Source organism: Meles meles, chromosome 2 (assembly GCF_922984935.1).
Source record: "Meles meles chromosome 2, mMelMel3.1 paternal haplotype, whole genome shotgun sequence".
Classification (NCBI taxonomy): Eukaryota; Metazoa; Chordata; class Mammalia; order Carnivora; family Mustelidae; genus Meles; species Meles meles.
Window position 1 is genome coordinate 20303175 of NC_060067.1, and position 17253 is coordinate 20320427.

At 34.2% G+C, this 17253-nt stretch overlaps 1 non-coding gene across 1 annotated transcript; it reads left to right on the top strand.

Annotated features, from left to right (window-relative positions):
* Window positions 1–15585: 15585 nt before the first annotated feature.
* On the top strand, window positions 15586–15699 carry LOC123937734. The gene has a single exon (XR_006817533.1). It is a non-coding gene; the product is annotated as a U5 spliceosomal RNA (small nuclear RNA).
* Window positions 15700–17253: the final 1554 nt, after the last annotated feature.

Genomic DNA, 17253 nt, shown 5'->3' on the forward strand with positions numbered 1-17253 from the left:
CCACACTGTTTCCCAAAGTGACTGCACCAACTTGCATTCCCACCAACAGTGTATGAAAGAAATTGAAAAAGACACAAAAAGATGGAAAACCATTCCATGCTCATGGATCAAAAGAATAAACATTGTCAAAATGTCTATACTGTCTAGAGCCATCTATATTTTCAATGCCATCCCGATCAAAATTCCACTGGCATTTTTCAAAGAACTGGAACAAACAATCCTAAAATTTGTATGGAACCAGAAGAGACCCAAATTGCTAAGGTAATGTTGAAAAAGGAAAAAACTAGGGGTATCACATTGCCTGATTTTTACGCTTTCCTACAAAGCTGGATCACCAAGACAGCATGGTACTGGCACAAAAACAGACACATAGACCAGTGGAACAGAGTAAAGAGCCCTGATATGGACCCACAACTCTATGGTCAAATAATCTTCAACAAAGCAGGAAAAAAATATACAGTGGAAAAAGACAGTCTCTTCAATAAATGGTGCTGGGAAAATTGGACAGCTATGTATAGAAGAATAAAACTTGACCATTCTCTTACACCATACACAAAGATAAACTCTAAATGGATAAAAGATCTCAATGTGAGGCAGGAATCCGTCAGAATCCTAGAGGAGAAAATAAGCAGTAATCTCTTTGACATCGGCCACAGAAACTTTTTCAAGCTATGTCTCCAAAGGCAAAGGAAACAAAAGCAAAAATGAACTTTTGGGACTTCATCAAGATCAAAACCTTCTGCACAGCAAAGGAAACAGTCAACAAAACAAAGAGGCAACCCACGGAATGGGAGAAGATATTCCCAAATGACAGTACAGACAAAGGGCTGATATCCAAGATCTATAAAGAACTCCTTAAACTCAACACACACAAAACAGATAATTACGTTAAAAAATGGGCAGAAGACATGAATAGATTGATATTTTTTTAATAGAGACAAAATCATATATCATTAGAACACTTTTTTTAAAAAAATGATACTTGGTATTATTTTAAGAGTCAATATAGGAAAAACTACTCAACAATATTTATAGAAGGAAAATTTTTCAGTTTCTTTCTACTAGATATATATATATTTTGATGAATTGTAAAACCTATTCTCTTCTTTCACAGAATAGACAGAGTTTTAAATTGTAATGCTTTCTTCCCTCTTATTATCCAACTGTGAAAACATGTGTTTGTCTTATCCGCATAATGTAGGATGAGGAAACTTTAACATATAGTGATTACACAGTAAAACATTCTGCCTCCATTTAAACAAAAGAGTAAAGTTGCCAAGTCATTTCCCAAAGACAACCAGATTCATTAAATTAGAAACAGCTGGGCAGACATATAATCATCTTATGCCACCACTAAAAAAGGAGGAGACAAATGAGGACATTAGTTCAGAAAAGTAGTTGATCCAAAACAGAAAGGGAATTCCAGAAACAGTAGCTTACTTTTAAATAGAGAAGGGCCAATTGTTATGAATACAGGAAAATATGGACCATGTGCATTTTAAGTGCCCTGCTTAGGACAGAGCTTTCCCAGGCAGCAGTAGAGTTGTTTCAACATTTCAGCAATGGAATTTTAATTACTTTTGTTCTAAAATGGAAGTTACAATAGAGATTCTAACCTTACCCTTATCTGTGAAACTAACTACATCATTCATATTAATTAATTAATTAATTATATATGTTTTATTTATTTGTTTATTTATTTATTTTGATTTGATTCTTTGGCTTGTTTTATATTAGGGAGTTCATAAAATTTCAAAGTGAGTTTGTTACTTTCTATTTTAATTACACTAAAGTTACATTTTCTTATATAATGCTAATAAGCATAATGTGGTATATCTTTTGGGTGTTCATTTTTCCATGCTCCAAGCAGTTATGGTATAAAGTAAATCATACCATACATGATATCACAACCTAATACTACCACCAGTCACCCTTTAACAGAAACTAGCTGGCAATGGCTTTGTGAGCATAATATTCTTTGAGATGCACTTTAGGACCTCAGTCTTAGAAAGGAACAGCACATTTCTCCCACCTCTTTGAGATTATTCTAACTGAACAATTGCAAACTTCTTCAGGTTAATCTTACATTATTTGCTTCCTCAAATATTTACTGCATGCTTGAGGATGTGCCAAGTTATATTTCTCATTGCTCTTGAACTTTAACAGTTCGTGAAAAGAGGCTGATCTTATCCAAGAGGCAATGTGATAAGCTTTGGAGAATATATTAAGCGACATTAATACAAGAGGATAACAACAACAGCTAGCTCTTTTGCTAAGTGCTTACTATGTGCCCAGCATGATTATTAGTGCTTAACATCTATTAACCTATTTAATTCTTATAATAGCTATATCTGTTGACTGAAACAGAGTTTAAATAAGTTGCCTAGTTATATAAAAAGTGACAGAACTAAGATTCAAAAAGTGTCAGTTTAGCTTCAACTCATTATAAGCTATGTTATATTCTACTTATTCCTCAGTAATCAGTCAAAAGCCTTCATCTCCTATTTTTAATTTAACGTCAATCCACTGTGATGAACTATTATTGTGCACACACAAAAATAGTGTAAAAACAGACCAAAGCTTCAGTGACAACTTTGAAAATATATTTATTTCAATGCTAAAAAAGATTCAGGTACCTGACTTACTATACAGTCTTAAAAAACAAATGGAACAGTGGAGTTAAAAATGTGGCTTATAAGTTAGATGCACTCAATTATTTCTATCACTTCTGATGTCAAAAAATATAAAGAAAGCACAAATCAAAATACAAAGTTTAAAATTCAGTTCTAGTGAAGCAATTCACTGAGAGTTTATTGATAGAAAAAGGCAGGATTTCTTTTTTTAGTTCTAGAAAGAAATATAATAGTCAAGGTTGTAATGCTAACTAAGGATTAGAAACTCTGTTCAGATAGCATAAAATGGGTGCACAGGTCTGTGTTCATTTGATTAAAACAAATCCCACTATTTATTGATCAGGGAAATGTTTCCAGACATGTCCAGTAATGGTATGATATACTAAGTTAACTCAGTTTATTCACATAATCAGATTCAAATGCTCAGAGCCAGTTGTGATAAAATATAACATTAATTATTTTTTTATCATTTAGGCAAGCGCTGTTGTAATCATAAAATTTCCTTTCATACTCTTACAGGATTACAGGCATAACTTTACTCAACCTTAATTTGGGGTAATTGTCTTTAATTGTTGAATGTTTTAATGACAGTTGTTTATACAAGCAAATGGTTTTTATTTCTGTGTCTTCCTGAAGCCTGGGACTGCAGGCATGTTCTCAGATTGTATAATTGTGTATTTCCTCTTAATTTTATTAATTCACTTTTCATTCAACCATTCTTTCACTCAACACTTGAAAACATGGTGTTAAAATCTGGTGAAACTCACAATGCTTAATCTTGTTTTTGCCTTCTAATTATTTTATTCAACCCTATTTCCACCATTCAGAAAGAAGGGTACTAGGACCCGGGGGATGGGGGTGAAAGGCATAGGATTTCTTCATTTAGTCATCTAAAAAAAGATAAACAAACTGTAATATTTTATTTAGATTGACCAATTAACCCACCAGTGGTCTTGAAAGTATTTTGGCTTCATTGTAATGACTCAAATATAAATTATAGAGACAATAGAGTGATCTATTGGTAAGACATTAATTTTGGATTGATATTTGGTAGACCAGTCTTCATTCTTGCCTTCTGTAAAATAAAAATACTATTACCTGTAATTTTTTTTCATGAATTGCATCAGATAAAATATATGTTGATTTTTATGCTATGATCTAGAGATCATATAGGCTAATCCTAGTGAACATCTTCAAAAGCAAGACAGATAACCATAATTGTCAAAAAGAACGACTACCCTAAAATATATGGTTGGCATGTTATGGTACAAAAATTATGAGACCTTCTATACTGTGTACAGCATAGCTGATGGTTTTATATTTTCATAGTCAGTCATGTTCATAGATACTATAGTAGAACACATTAATTAATTAATTAATTAATTAATTCATTCATTCTTAGGGATTAATCTAAGAGAATTTCAACAAAAATGTGAATGCAAAATACTTTAAACTCTTTCATAAGAGTTCAGAATGCACTGCTTAAAGGACATCTGATTCAAGGCACTGAAGCACATTTAATCTTTCTCTCTAAAAATAATGTTAAAAGCAAGGAAAGTATTAAGAAAAGGATGGACAAAGAAGGAAATGAAAGAGGAAAGAGGAGGGTAAGGAAGAGGAGAGAAAACTGAATCCTCTGTTTCATCCTGGAATAACTACATTCACAGCTATGATAGCCTTTCCCCACTCCCTCCTTATAGCTTCTTTAGCGAGAAGACTACATATGGATATGTTCTGCTATTTTTTAGAATAACCAAATGCAGAACAGATATCTAGCAGGGAAACAAATCCGCACAACTGCAGAGGAAAACAAATATTCCAAACTTTCATCCTTTGATACACGTACAGGTAAGATGAACAAGGTCCAATATACACAAAATAGGAGATCAAAGAGGATTGGATCAAGATCATGGTAAGTAGGGTAAATAATAAATATTATTTATTTAATAATAAAAAGTAATGAAAAGTCCCGTGGTTTGAATAAAATCTTTGCATTTTGCTTCAAAAAGCTCTGTGAAATACTAAGCAATGAATGCTCTAAAAACTCATATTCAACTAAAACTGAATGTTATAAAAATCAAACGGAAAGCTTAAAAATCAATAGAGATAAAAGGGAAGCTAATATGACTCAGATACTATCAACACTACATGCTAGAAGACCATAAAACGATGTTTATCATGTTCTGCTGAGTGATTTTAAACTTAGAATGTAGAGCCAATGAAACTTTAAGAATGAAGACAGAATTCTAAAATTTCTAACTTTTATGTCTTACTACAATACATTTTCCACGTATTCTTTCAAAACTAAATTAATCAGATAGATCTTCTTATAAAATATAAGAAAAAAATAGTAAAATTAGAAATACAAGACTTAGCAATAAAATGAAATTAGAAGAGGATATCAAGGAGCTCTTGAAGAATGATTTTAGAAGAAATTATAAATCATCTTGTAAGCTTAATAAACAATCTGGAAGTACAAATAAGTAATATATTAATGAAATGAGGATACATAAGTCTTCTGATACATTAAAATGTATATTTTAAAAAGGAAGTGAAACTTTGGGAAGAAATATGGAATAAATAGGTCATGGTGATTGATAGTGATGTTCAGGTCAACTTTATCCTTATTGATATTCTTCCTACTTGATCTATCAATTACTGAAAGAAAGGAGTTGAAATCTCATTTATAATAATGGATTCATATATTTCTCCTTGAAGTTCTGTCAGTTTTGTGTCATAGATTTTGACACTGTTGTTAGGTGCATACACATTTAGGATTGTTAGGCTTGTTGGAGAATTGGTGTCTTTTTCATTTTGTAAAGCCCCTCTTTATCCTTGAAAATTTTCCTTTTTCTGAAGTCTGCTTTGTTTGAAACTAATTTAACTTACTCTAGGTTATTTTTGATTAATGTTAGCATGATATATCTTTCATTATCCCTTTCTTTTGTTCTATCTGGGCCTTGGTAATTTAAGTGTGTGTGTGTGTGTGTGTGTGTGTGTGTGTGTGTGTATGTGTATATATATACACATACATATATATATTTGTTTTAACCCACTGTGACAGTCTGTCTTTACTTGGTATATACAGACCATTATTTTTCTTGTTTTTCTCTCTTCTATAGTTTTAAGTGAGTATTGTACTAGTTTTCTTGGGTTACCATAATAAAATACTATAAATTAGGTGGCTTAAACAATGTATTCTCGCAGTTCTGTAGGGTAGACATTTCAAGATCAAGATATGGGCAGGTTGGTTTATTCTGTGGCCTCTCTCCTTGGATTTCAGACTTGCCTTTTTGATGTGTTCTCATGGTTTTTCTTCCATGCATATGAATCCCTGGTGTCTACTTTTTGAGTCCAAATTCTCTCTTCTCATAAGGACACTGGTCAAATTGGAAGAGGTCCCTTCCTAAAATTGCCATTTTAACCTGGTCATCTCTTTAAAGGTTCTATGTCCAAATGCAGTCAGACTGCAACATAATAGATTTAGGGAGTGGTACATAATTCAGCCCATTGAGAGCATATTTTATGTTTCCATTTTCTTCCTTATTTAGGTATAACTTGTTCTTTTAAAACATGTTGGGAGTATAAAATATATTTTTTTAAGTAATCTAAATTTATCTTCAAATAACCCTATACTGCTTCACTTGAGTGTAGGTAACTTATAACAAGGCATTCCTAATTTCTTCCTCCCATCCATTATGATATGTTTATCATTTATTTCACTTGTCCATATGCTATAATAACCTAGCACATTGTTGTTATTATTACTTTAAATAAACCATTGCATTTATTAATTTTTAAAAGATCTTATTTATTTGTCAGAGAGCGAGAGAGAGCACACAAGCAAGGGAAGCAGCAGGCAGATGGAGAATTGGGATACCTGCTCAGCAAGAAGCCTGATTCAGGACTCAATCCCAGGACCCTGGGATCATGACTTGAGCTGAAGGCAGATGTTTAACCGACTGAGCCACCCAGTTGTCCCAAACCATTATATTTAGGTCAATTAACAATAGACAAAATAGACTGTATCTTATTTTCAATTGTTTATTCTCTGATACTATTCCTTTCTTAAAGTAAATAAGATTTCTGATTAATTTAATTTGTTTCTTCTTTTGAAACATCTTTTATCATTGATTGCGGGAAAGAACTGCTGGTGAGCACATCTCAGGTTTTATTTCTCTAAGTATTTTTTTTTAAGATTTTATTTATTTATTTGACACAGACAGAGATCACAAGGAGGCAGAGAGACAGGCAAAGAGGAGGAAGCAGGCTCCCTGCTGAGCAGAGAGCCCCGATGTGGGGCTCTATCCCAGGACCCTGCGATCATGACCTAAGCTGAAGGCAGAGGTTCTAACCCACTGAGACACCCAGGCACCCCTCGAAGTATTTTTCTAAGAAGTATTTCTCCTTCAGTGTTCAAGAAAAATCCTATTGTAAAAGGATTCCAAGTCACTAGTTTTTTTCAACATTTATAATATTTCACTCCACGTTCTTCTTGCTTGCATAATTTCCTTTTTTTTTTAGGTTTTATTTATTTATTTGATAGACAGAAATCACAAGCAGGCAGAGAGGCAGGCAGAGAGAGGAAGGGAAGCAGGCTCCAGCGGAGCAGAGAGCCCGATGTGGGGCTTGATCCCAGGGCCCTGAGATCATGACCCAAGCCAAAGGCAGAGTCTTCAACCCACTGAGCCACCCAGGCAACCTTTGCTTGCATAATTTCTGATGAGAAATATACTATAATTTTTATCTTCATCTATAAATGTACTTTTGCAATGTACTTTTAGATGCAACACAAAGACACTATAAAAAAAAATACTTGTTAGGATTTAAAACTTCCATGTGAAATACGTGGTTTAGGTAAGGAAAAGATAAGGCATAGAATGGGAGAAAAATATTTGAAAAGTACACAGATAATACTTATATTCACAATATGCAAGGAATTTTTAATTACTCAACAATAGAAAATTCTGAGTCTCTCTGCCTGCCTCTCTGCCTACTTGTGATGTGATGTCTCTCTATCTCTGTCAAATAAGTAAATAAAATCTTAAAAAAATGGGTAAAAAATCTGAACAGACATATCACTAAAGAAGATATACAGATTAGAAAATAAGTATATGAAAAGATAACGAACGTTATTTATTATTAGAGAGTCACAAATTAAAACAACACGACATACTAGTAAAATGGCTAATCCTGAACAAACTGATGATACCACTCACTGTTGAGAATGCAGAGAAACAGAAACTTTTGTTCATTGATGGGGATAATTCTAAATGGTAAAACCATTTTGAAAGACATTAACAATTTATTACAATGCTGAGCAGTCTTACCATCTAAGTAATTATTCCTTATTTTTATTTTTTTAAGATTTTATTTGTTTATTTGACAGAAATAACAAGTAGGCAGAGAGGCAGGCAGAGAGAAAGAAGGGGAAGCAAGCTCCCTGCTGAGCAGAGAGCCTGACGTGGGGTCCTGGGATCATGACCTGAGCTGAAGGCAGAGGCTTTAACCCACTGAGCCACGCAGATGCCCCAATTATTCTTCTATGTACTTAAACCATCTGAAAATGTAGGTATACTTGAAAATCTTCACATGAATGTCATTATCAGCTTTATTTATAGTTACCCTAAATTGGTATCAGCCAATAAGCCCTTCAATAAGTGAATGGATAGAAACATCTGTGGTATATCCTTATCTGTACAATGGAATATTATTCTTTAACAAATAAAAATGTACTATCAAGCTACAAAGCCATAGATGCATCTTAAATGTATATGTTTAAATAAACCAGTCTGAAAACTATATTGTGTTTGATCCAATTTATATGACATTCTGATAATGGTAAAACTACAGAGATGATAAATAGGTTAGTGGTTGCTCATGGAGATAATAGGTAAGGTTAAGTACTTGAAGCACAGGAACTCCTTTAGGGAAATAAAATTACTCTGAATGATACTGCAATAGTCAATAAGTGACATTCTATTTGTGAAAACCTATAGAAATTTAGAGCATGAAGAATGAATTTTTTTTTTAATGAAGAGTGAATCTTTATGTAAATTTAAAAAGTAAATTAGGATTTGGTAAACCTTATTTGGAATGAAGAAAGGGGCAACGATCCATTTTAAATGTTGAGGCACTCTGAAGAGGGTGGGGAAAGAAGTACTAAACTAGAAACTTTAGAAATGAGTGAAGTTTTTAAGTCTATAGTTGATGAAGCTGTTTCTCATAATGCATTGTTTCCGATGCTGCTATTCACATGTACTGGGTACATACGTACTGAATTGATCAATTAATAAAGGAATGGCGGATGGTGAGAATCAGGTTTCCCACTACTAGAGTGAGAGTTTATAGATAATGAGAGGAGGCTAGAATGGTCCATGGCGTTATGAAATAGAGTTGAAGGTATCAGAAGGAAATCATGTTTAATTTAATATAGATATAGGTGGTTATATATAGAAATATTTATATATGTGTGCACATATCCAAGGTAGTATATGCACATACATTTCTTGTTCTCACCTGAAAGGGTCTGGAAGCAACAATGCTATAGTAGCAAAATGCTAGGAATGGCCAGCAATCCCTGTACCAAAGGATGAAAGTTTACTCCAAAGAAGAAGGCAAGGTGTCAACACTCAGAGACAAAGACCCTTTGTCGTTCTTTGCCCCCTGCTATTATGGTCTTTCAGGATAAGTATCACTGTTTCTCAGGCAGTGACGTGTGACAAGGGGTCTTACTGAAACTGGGAGGATCTGTTTACAGGAAAGATCTAATATGCTCATCTGCTTGTTCTACAAGTTCTGCTAAACATAGCCTAGGGGACAACACAGACATCTCTTAGATCACAGGGTTCCTGTTTGGGCTAAGAAAGCTTTGGGGAGGGCAACTCCCCATGGCATTCCTATGGCAAAATGGTCATGCAGATCCTGGCACCAAAGGCATCTGCCCTTCCCTGAAACCTTCCCTGGCCCCCAGCAGCTTCCATGTTACATTTTAACAAGCCAGGTATTATGGCTGATTTCATGCTCTCCTTTGCCCAGAACTTGATTTCTAATAATATTCTCCAATGAAAGGGAGCAGAACTCTTTGGGAAAATGACTTTAAAACTAAAGCAGAAAATACACAAGCCTGCTTCTATGCGTACTTGTGATCTCTCTCTGTCAAATAAATAAATTAAATATATATATTTTAAAGTTAGATAGTATGAGTTCTCTACGAGGTGCAGTCTCCTTGGTCAGAGAATTGGGTAAAGTGTCAGGTGAGACGTTTCCCAAGGACTCCCACATAAGGAAAGTGTTAGTCTCTGACTTGACAGAGGAAAACCTCCAGGAACACTGAAGGTTCTTTTTTTTTTTTTTTTTTTTTCCATTTTATTTATTTTTTCAGCGTAACAGTATTCATTCTTTTTGCACAACACCCAGTGTTCCATGCAAAACGTGCCCTCCCCATTACCCACCACCTGTTCCCCCAACCTCCCACCCCTGTCTACGGCCATACCACCCTGAACGCGCCCGATCTCGTCTGATCTCGGAAGCTAAGCAGGGTCGGGCCTGGTTAGTACTTGGATGGGAGACAAACACTGAAGGTTCTTAGCTCTTACTCCCCCACAGAAATCAGTCTAAAGATGAACTAGTCCTGGACCTTCCTGGACCAATGTTTAACTTTTTAGATAAAATGCTACTTTTATTTATTTACCTTTCATTGAGTAAAATTAATACAACATAAAGGTAACCATTAAGCATGCTAGAGTGCCTAATTCAGAGTTTTTGATACATTCAAAATGCTTGCAACTACCACCTTTACAGCTCCAGGATATTTTTGTAACCCCATAAGGAAGCCCCATACTCATTAAATAGTAACTTAAAATTCCCCCTTCCTCCCCATCCCACCCCCAGTCACTGACAACCACTAGTCAGCTTTCTATCACTATCAATTTACCTATTCTGATATTTAAGATAAATGAAACTGTATAAAATGCAAACTTTTAGTTCTGATTTCTTTTACCAACTTTAATGTTTGCAAGGTTCATTGACATTGTAGCCTGTTTCTGTATGTCACTCCATTTTATGACTGAATAATATTCGATTGTATAGATCGACAACATTTTGTTTATCCATTCATTGATGTCATTTGTGTTGTTTCCACTTTTTGGCTATTATAAGTAGTGCTGCTATAAACATTTGTGTATGTATATTTAAATACCTCTTTTCAATCCCTTGAATGTAAACTTAGGAGGGGTATCGTTGGGTCATATGGTAATTCTGTGCTTAACTTTTTTAAAAAACTGCCTGGGTGGCTCAGTGGGTTAAGCCTCTGTCTTCAGCTCCGGTCATGATCTCAGAGTCCTGGATCAAGCCCGCATCGGGCTCTCTTCCCCCTCTCTCTCTCTGCCTGCTGGCTACTTATGATCTTTGTATGCATAAATAAATAAAATCTTAAAAAAATAAATAAATAAAAAATTAAAAAAACTGCCAAACTGTTGTCCAGAGTGGCTATACATACCACTTTACCTCCCAACAGCAATGTAAAAGCATTCCAATTTCTCACATCCTGACCAATACTTATGTTCTGTAAAAATACACACACACACACACACACACACACACACACACACACAGTGATATGGTATCTCATTGAGGTTTTGATTTGCTTTCCCACAATGACTAAGGATGCTGAATATCTTTCATGTACTTATTGAGTACTGTCTATTCAAGTCATTTACCATATTGGGCATTTGTTTTTGTTACTGAGTTGTAAGAGTTCTCTATATATTTTGAATATTAGACCTTTATTAGCTTTATGATTTGCTAAATATTTTCTCCCATTCTTTGGGTTATCTTTTCACTTTCTTAATAGTGTCATTTGAAGAGCAGTTTTGTTTTCAATTTTTATGAAGTCTAATGTTTTTTTGTTTGTTTGTTTTTCTTTTTCTGCTTGTGCTTTTGGTCTCATATAAGAATACTAAATTCTAGATCATGAAGATATACTTTTATATTTTCGACTAAAGGTATTATAGTTTTAGCTCTCACATTTATGTCTTGGACCCATTTTTAATAATTTCTGTATATGGTATGAGGCAGGGTTAGACTTCATTCTTTTACTAACTTTGGATTTACCTCGCTTTTCTTTTTCTAGTTCCTTAAAGTATACAATTAGGCTACTGATTTGAAATCTTTTTCTTTTTCTTTTTTATTTCCCCAGTATAAATGTTTATAGCTCTATATTTCCAAATGAGTACTGCCTTCACTACATCCCAAAAGTTGAGGTGTGTTGTGGTTTGCTTTTATTTGTCTTAATGTATTTTCTAATATCCCCTGTGATTTCTTCTATGGCCCACTAGTTAAGATTGAATCTCAAGTGTAACCCAAGCTTGTTCCAAATATTATTCCTTGCCCCAGACTGCTGTAATCAATATCTGTTAATTTAAATGCTTCTGGCAAAAGCCACTAAGGAAGTCATCTTAGCCCAGGGAATGCTTCAAGTTAGGTGAAATAAATGCTTTGTATGGGTCATTGAGAAAGGTACCAGATATATGGAGACCCATAAACACAGTTCTTTGAGAATAAGGTCTATGTTGCTTTCTCTAGTTCTAACAATCTGCACTAGAAGTGCAGGTACTGATTTTTAATTTTTTGAGGAATCTCTGTTTTGTTTCCCATGGGCCTGAACCAATTTGCTTCCTCACCACAGGTGCTCAAGACTTCTCTTTTCTCCACATCCTTGCTAATACTCAATATCTTTTGTCTTTTGGATGATAACCATTCTAACAGGTGTTAAATGGTATCTCATTGTGATTTTGACTTTCATTTTCCAGATGATCAGTAATATTGAGTATTTTTTCATCCATGGTGTTGGACATTTATATGTCCTTTTCGGAAAAATGTGTATTCAGGTCCTCTGCCCATTTTTTGTCAGTTTTTTTTGGGGGGGGGGCTATAAAGTTGTGTGAGTTGCCTATATGCTTTGGATTTAACACCTTATCAAATATGTGATTTGCAAATATTTTCTCCCACTCCATAGGTTGCCTTTCATCTTACTAGTTACTTTGGGGGAGGAATGGATGGAATTCCCTACTCCACCATTTTCAGTGATGTCATTCTTAAAATACTGTTTATAAAAAATAAATACTGCTATAAAGCAGTACCCCACACTGAATCTAATTTCTCAGTTTGCTTGCATTTCCATTCATTTCCTTTTCTCTCCTTCAGTGCAGGACCTGAAAGCGGAGAAGAACACATTATTTTAGTTTGTTTACAAAGGAACTAGTCAAAAGTCAAAATGCAGAACCGTTGGGAAAGGAATTTTTGATACCTATATATCCTGAAGAATATGACCTAACCACAAATAAATGAACAGGATAAACTAGATGCAAGAATACAGTCAGAGAGAGCAAGTAAATTACTTCTAAAATTATTCAGCACCCAGGAATATAACTTCAGTCTTCTCTCCTTGCAAATGGCAATATAAGATAGTTAATTTTTTGAAGCAAACAAATCACCTTAATTGAACACAGTTTTCATTTTAAAACAAGTTGTAGAGCTTAAGGCTGAAGTCCTCCAGAGAAAATAGCCTTATGATTTATATCAGAACTGCTCAAATGCAAAGCAATTTGTGAGGTTGCATATGAATAATGCAGGGTGAGAACAGCACAGGAGGAAACCATTGAAAGAAAGTAAATGAAGTCCCTTTAAAATGGAATATATAGGAAACTATTTAATTTGAATTATTCACCAACACTTGTGATATTACAGGAATAGCCAAAGATCGGCAAAAATTTCAATTTTTAAGATGGGGGTCATGCTGTTCCTTTTATATATTAAAAAAAAAAAAATCCCAGAGACCAAAAATGGTAAAGTGAATGAGGAGTGCATTACAGCCTATGAATATGCAGGGATGTGCTAGATTTCACCTGAAAAGAAAGGAAGAATGGCCTTTGGAACTCTGTGACACACAGCTAGAGCTGTTGACTCAAGATCAACGGGGGAAGTTTCTGCCAGCTTAGAGAGAGTTCAATGATCAGCAGAAAATGCACCTTTTAGATATGTTTTAACTATTTCTGACTAATGATGAGCTGTATGTTTTGGAGAAATTCCAAGTATCTGAGTAGTACCTTGTTTCCTTTATATATGGAGTAAAGATGAATGTTATCCCTTTTTCTTTTACATAATCCTAAATATATAGTGTTGAGTGGTTTAATATGGAATTATTCCAAGAGAATCAAATGAGAAATGCTTTTAGGGTAGATCGTTCAGTAATGTTGTAATAACTGCATGATTAAAATACCATATAAAGCATTTGGTATTTACTCCATTAAAATCAAATAGGAAACCTTACCAATTGTCATCTCAATTAATCCTATTTAATGTTGCATATTATTTTTAGGCTTAGCAGATCCTTAGTAATATACTCACTATGTTGTATTGACAGTGTTTTATACTCACAGAGTTGAAAAGTCACCTGATCTATAGAAGTTTAAATCAATCGTATTTTAAGTTTAATAGTATAAGATTCTAAATGATCTGGGAAAACAGCCAGCTAACCAATATTAGAGTAAATGACTAGGCCTGGTATTTCTATGGAATATCTTTAACTAGAAATCAAGTAACCCTGGCTAAAATCCTTTAATTTAAAGAGATACTAGACCATGTTTCATAAGGAGGTATGGAAACAGCCTAAAACCATCTAGTCTATCCAAATAATTCTACAAATCAATAGCTGCTGAGAGGCTGCAATGTTGCATAGCTGGAAAAATAAAACTGTAAAAAATTATACCCTTTTGAGCAATATCATAGAGAATAACATGAATTTGTATAATGTGAGTTAAATGATAAAGGGAAATGAGAAACATTCAAATCGTTCAACTAGATAGTACGTTTATATTCAGGCCAAGTCAATATTTGATTTCATATTCTGGTGAACACTATTGATCAATAAAAATAAACGAAGCCCTTTCACTTTGAATGTATAAGTATGGTCTGTTAGGATAAACTAATTTGATTTGGCTGCTTTTAGCATTGACTTTAATTTCAGGCGTGCTTTGTAATAGGCTAATGGTTGGTTAGCATTCTGTATAGGAACTTCTTCCTCACGTTCATATTTTGAGATCTCTGTGCATGTCTTGGTTCACTAGATACTCTGCCGATTCAGTAGAAACTCAATTTGTTCACCTGGATCTGGACATTTGGAGGTGGCAGGGGTAGGGATGGGCATTGAGGAGAATTTATAGAGGACTGGTCCAAAAGGACCAATATATTTTAGAGCTTCCTAGAACACTTTCTGATGACCTGAAAGGATTCTGGATATTCTTAGACCTAGTTACAAAAACATTCTCAAACGTTATCAAAGTTCTTTAATCATCCATTTTTTAATGAAAATAACTTCAGTTCTCTGATAATTTCCTTTAACATGCATGCCTCACATCTTTCTTTGTCCAGTAATAACTTGAATAGGTCACCTGTGAGATATGTTCAAGGCTACAGAGAAGTGATAATTTTACTCAATTTCCATCAGCTTGATATTAGCATTAAAGCAAAACTCTTGTAGATCAGTTGTCTTTACTGCAGCTGTGAAACCTGGCAATTCCCCATCAGTTCTGATTCCTATTATAGCAAAGTGCAAGAAGCCATGTTTAATGATAAGAATCTATGAATCTATTTCTATCTATTACCTATCCATCCACACACGCATATATATACACACACTTATTTAGGCATAAATTAATATAGATGTTGATATATATTATACTTAAACATAAAAAGTTTCTTTTTTAATAGGTAAGATTCTTCTTATATGATAGGGTATATAATGAAAACATGACCTTTACTATCTATAGTGTGCAGAAGACATCTTTGTATAAAAATATTTTAGGTTAGAGTGGCAAATCAATAAATAAAATCGTCTTAAAAATAGAGAATCTGTGATATCTGGATATGCTATAAAAATTAACAGCCCAATATTCTCTGTTTTCTCTTCAACTCATATCAGTTTTTCACCTTTCACTAAAAATTTCCATGGAGAGGAACAACTTTGAGTTAAGTCAATTGTTTGAGGCCTTGTTTTACAAGGGTTGAAAAAAAAAGTTAAGAGCCCAGGCATTAGAAACTGATTATCTGGGTTTAAATTCCAGTCCTACAACAACCTAGCAGTATGATCCTGTGAAAAATCACTGAATATCTGTAAAATATGGTTATCATTATACTTAACCTTGATGTCATTATTGAGATAAAATAAAATAATCAGAGGTTATCACTATGCCTAGAACATAATAAATACCCGAGAGGTGTTATATTTTTAGCGTTCTATTTCTCACATTGAAAATATATAATAATATTTTAAATTTTCAACAAGAATACTGATTTCCTATTGAATATTATTTAAAATTTACATTGATTACATTGTAATCAACTTTATTTATTTATTTATTTTTATTGCAATGCTTTCTACATCAGTCAGTTATGGCTCAATTAACACTACATGGCAGATCTCCTCAAAACTGAGTGACTTAAAGCAGCTTTCATTTGCTCTCTCTCACACATCTGCAGTTCACCTGTGCATCAGATCATCTTGGCCAGACTTACCTGGAAGCCCTGCTTTATGCTGGGGGGAAACAGGCCTTGGCTCCTCCATATGCATTGGCCTCAAGCCTGCTTTATGTGAGGACATTCCAAGGCCCAAGTTGAAAGGATAATTTTCCCAGGGCCAAGATAGACTCACAAATGCCCTGCTACACAAACATAGTTCAAACCTTAATTTGCATCACATTTGTTAGTATCTCACCAGCTAAACAAGCCATGGTGCCAACCCAATGTAACAGAGAAGGGATGTACACTTTTATTAAGGTGAGGTCAGCAGTGAATATCTTTAAAGAGTGTTCTAATCTACTATACTCTGTTACTTTGAAAACTATGGAATGGATCAATTAATTTTGAACATTTAAAAATATCTTGATAGCTATTAGTAAGATTTTAATATTAATCCCCCATTTTTAAGTAATTGTTATCTAATAAATATTCCCTAATTTTTTAATAATCATTATCTCATAAATGTTCACATCAGTCCTTCCAGGCAAGTGATACAAAATTGTGCACATTTTCTCTGCAATATCTGGTAAATATTCAGAGAGAAATCTCTGGTTCTGTATTAGTCTGCTTGGGCTCTCAGAACAAAATACAACAGCTTGGGGACTTAAAATCAAAGATTTATTTTTTTCACAGTTCTGGAGCCTGGAGGCCCACGATCAGGGGATTGGCAGAGTTGGTTTCTTCTGGGGCTTCCCTTCTTGGCTTGCAGATGGCTACTTTCTTGCTATGTCTTCATATGGTCATCCTTGTGTGCATGTGTGTCTCGTGTCTCTGCGTATATACCTGAATTGCTTCTTCTTATACTGATACCAGTCAAAATGGATTAAGGCCCACTGTAAAAACAAAGCAAAACACAACTTAATTTTAATTAATCATATCTGTAAAGACCTTATTTCCAAATACAGTTACATTTTGAGGTACTAAATGTTGGGCTTTCATTCAACACATGAGCATGAGGAGACACAATTCAGCCCATAACAGTATTTTTTTAAAGATTTGTTTATTTGAGAGAGAGAGAGTGTGTGTGGCTAGGAGGGGTAGA